Source organism: Cynara cardunculus (genome assembly GCF_001531365.2).
Source record: "Cynara cardunculus var. scolymus isolate 2C chromosome LG 5, CcrdV1, whole genome shotgun sequence".
Lineage (NCBI taxonomy): Eukaryota > Viridiplantae > Streptophyta > Magnoliopsida > Asterales > Asteraceae > Cynara > Cynara cardunculus.
This window is the reverse complement of record NC_037532.1, coordinates 18,125,322-18,129,725: the sequence shown is the minus strand read 5'-3', so window position 1 is coordinate 18,129,725 and position 4,404 is coordinate 18,125,322.

The following is a 4,404-nucleotide window of genomic DNA, read 5'->3' as shown; positions in this document are numbered from 1 at the left end:
AGAATGACAATAGTTGACTTTGTTGACTTTTGGAGAAATTTAGATGTTAATGAGATATCATGGTATAATTATCATATAGGTTGCCGCTTGTGAGAAAAACTTTGGATGCAAATAGAAACTTTGTTACAACAAGCCCCATTTTAAACGCCTTTGAGAAATGTTTTCTACAAATCTGAAGTTGGTGTTATACAACCAATTTTGAAAGAGGTGGAAAAGCCAAGATTTCACCATCCACACCAACCAAGTGATAATGTGTTTAAGAAATATGTTGTATGTATGTGTATTATATAACTAATTTATCAACTTACTATTCGATTTATAAAAACCATAGCAGAACTAAAAATGTGCTAAAGTGGATCCCGAAAGGGATGTTTTGTATTGAAAACCTTGAACCCATGAAAAATTGGATTTCAATTATGTGATGTATAAATGATATGTATTATTCGAATTTTGCAAAAAAAAAAAATTATGCGTGTCCTGTCACATTTATGAAAATACCAAGTTTTTGAAAAATCGTCCAAGTGGACTTCCGTATTAAGTACCAAAATCTATACTTTTTCAAATCTTTTGTTGTCTCCCTTTATGCAATGTTATAAGATAATGTAAGTTATCTTAAATGATCATGTCCATGTTATTAATGTTTTTATATATGTCATATTGCAAACGTATTTATTGCAAGCATAAAGAGAAACATGTGCTCACTTCATGTTATTTGATACATTATGTTTATTTGATAGATTGTAAATCTCAATTGCATGTTCACATGCTTATATGATCATGAAATGCAATTGATTAAATGCTTTAACGTTAACGTGGTTATTTCATTCTACCAATTGCCTCTCTTTTATATGTATTTTAAAATGTTGAAAAACACATGTTTGAGTTTAATTATCTCCTCATCATTAACATATTTCTATTTTTAGCATGTTTATGCCAGCAATAAATGTGGAACCTGACTTATGCTTAATTGTCATTATCTTTGTTATTGACATGTTGTTTCTTGGTATCCACTTCTCGTACTTAATTTCAAATTCGTATATGTGAGAATTATTGTGACATATATGTTCTCACTCTTAAGCTTATTTGGAGTACATGATATTGTTTACATGATGTATTCTATAGTTATGCTTGAACTAATTGCTCAAACCTAGAAGGTACCATTTTGGTGTTTTTGAGACACTTGTTGAAGCTTATCATTGTGGGTGAATTCCATTCCAATGTCTTTTTGATGCATAGTAAGTGAATGTGAGATTCATCCGGATGCAAGATAAGAGGAAGCATCAACACCGCTTCGATACGTGTGGCATATGGTAAGTGGACGTAACGTAGTTTGGGAATTACTAAGGTATAATTTCATTATACTTTTTTGGAAACTATATATTGTTGTACATTATTTTTTTTTTTCTATACATCGGAACCAATCATTTTTTATGAGAAACGAGAAAGAAAATTGAAGTTGGTGAACACTTTCAAGACAACAAGAAAGGTTCTAAGAAGTTCTTAGACCTCGTGGCAAAAAAAATGGAATCTAAGAAGCTCTTAGATTCCTATAAAAGAGACGATGAGGTTTGCTTGATGTTCAATTCGTGTGCTCATCAATTACGCTTTCTCAGATGTCACACGTCTTTATATGATGTTACTACAACAAAATCGGGTTTATAGGACACTCTTAAATTCTAAGTGTCCTAATAGACTTATTTATAGGACATAGTTTATAGAACCAAAAAGATAAAGTGTCTTATCTAAAGGTGTTGTAATAAGTTTATATTACGCTTTTAGACGTTTTAACAAGTTTTTTAGGACATTTTTAATACAAAGTGTTGCATTAGCAACTTTATAGGACACTTTGGAGAAAGTATCCTATAAACTCATTTTTTATGGGACAATTTTTCAAATAGTGTCCTATAAAGTTGATAATTGGACACTTTATATTAAAAGTGTCCTATAAAGTTGATAATGGGACACTTTATATTAAAAGTGTCCTAAAAATTTTATTATGACGTCAAAAAACGTCATATAAACTTATTACAACACCTTTAGATAGGACATTTTATTTTTTTGGTCTTATAAACTAAATCCTATAAAGAGGTCTATTATGACACTTAGAATTTGAGAGTGTTGAGGTAATTTTGAACAATTACCGAATATTTGGATGCATGTTTATTCTGAAAAGAATACTTTTACGTATGCTTACGTGATTAATCGTTTACTTCTCAAATGCTTAATTGGCATATGATTCACTTTCTCCACGATGATCTTTTGCAAGAAAGTTGAGAAGTTGTTTAGTCCTTGCTTGTTGATCTTATTTTATTAATGACGATATCTTAACCCTAAGAGGAAGCTCTTTCCTCCATGATGGAAGATATTATTTTCATACTCGCATGTTTCTTAGTATTGGTATCATCATCTGTGTTTGGTGTCAACATGCTTGTATGTTTCTTAGGCGATAATTATTACTTGAAATGTTGCATACTTGATCCTCAAGATAATTGTTATACATGCTTGTATAGAGGGTGAATCATTATTTGACTTATGCTTACATCGATCTCCTAAATTCAATGTTGATGCATGCTTTCATCGGTTAATAAATTAGTTGCATATATGCTTATAAGTTTGAGAAATTGTTATTTCTTAAAATTCTTTCAATCTTGAAAAACTTGTATGAGCAACTTTCAACATGTCGTGCCTCAAAATAGTTGTTTCTAAATGATTCATACTGACGAGAAATCGTATTTGTATGGAGATCTTTACAAAAATGTCTTGTACTACTTTTAATCCGCAACGCATCAACAACGTTTGCAATACCCATAATGGCTTAATTGGTGCTTCTTACATGTTTTATCTTAATTAAAGAAGCTTGGTATACAAGACTCTGCTTTGGAATTCACATTCTTTTACTCATACACAATTAACGCTCATCATTTCATGAATACAAAATCTCATCGTTTGTATCTTTTGGTTTATGTGTTTGATTCTTACTATACATGAGGTTGTTAGATGTCTTCCTGTATGAACATCTTGTGATTAATATTTGTTTAACCTATTACATATATATGTGAGTTGATGTCCTTCTGTTTCCTTCTTATAATATGTATCTTGCATGATAAAGAATAATGTAGGAAATCCTTAGTTCATTTTCAAAGCATAGCTTAAAATTAAATGGACCTTTAAAATATTTTTTTAGATGGTGTGAGTTATGAGTCATCTAGTTATCCAAGTGTAAGTTGGATATCACCCAGTTAAATTGTGCAATGTATTTGAGTATCAATGTGCTTGAAAAATTATATATTTCACCAATCATTGAATAAATATGCTGCTTTCAAGATTGGTTTGTACATTGATTATGCGATTTGATTCATCAATTAATTCAATATGATGTATGATTGCATGCTTATAATCTTGTCTCTGTGTGCCTTAGGCTTAAGCTTAATCATACTTGGTATGCATTGGATGTAACTTTGTTCTTGTATGTTTATATACTTGAAATAATCGAGCTTATATGCATATGGAGTGAGCAATAAAAGTTGTAGGTATGCATTTACATATATGTGCGAAGTATGCTAATGTGATAACATTCTTATCAGTTTTAGTGTCAGATTGTCTACTAGTACGTGCTTATGCATGAAAATATGTGTTTTACATTTTCTTTGTCAAAACCCTTGATTGATGCTTTGTTTGAGGGTGAGCATCTCGATAGAGAGCATTATAAAATTTTCTCGTCTTTTTGATTCAACAAAAAGGGAGAGAAATTGGGTATGCTTGCGAGTTATTCATATTATTTGTCTCATAAAAAAGGGGAGGTTGTTGGTGCTCATATGTCTCACACACACATATCTATACTATATTATAAAACATTTAGTTAAAACTCTTAAAAACTCTTAAACTCGTTTATCCATAAACGATTTCATCCCATATCTGAATTCGTGTAACTAACTGCAGATAAACAATCAAATACAAAATAAGCATCTCATTTTAAATATAAAAAATCTAAATTATAATTAGTATAATCATTAAATTCTAACAGAATACTTAATTATTATCTTTATAAAATTTATAATATTAAACCAAAAATAAATTGTTATATTATTAAACTTAAATTAAATTATATAAAAAAATATATATTCTATATTATAAATCATTTGACAAAAACTCTTAAAAACCATTTTTTATTCGTAAACTACTGTTTATTAATGCATATTACTTAAAACTCAAGATTACAAGTAAATCGTGCATAGGTACAACTTATTAAAGCTCCATATCTGAATTCGTGTAACTAACTGCAGATAAACACAATCAAATATAGAATAAACATCTCATTTTAAATATAAAAATTCTAAAATATAATTAGGATAATCATTAAGTTCTAACAGAATACTTAATTATTATCTTTATAAAATGTTATAT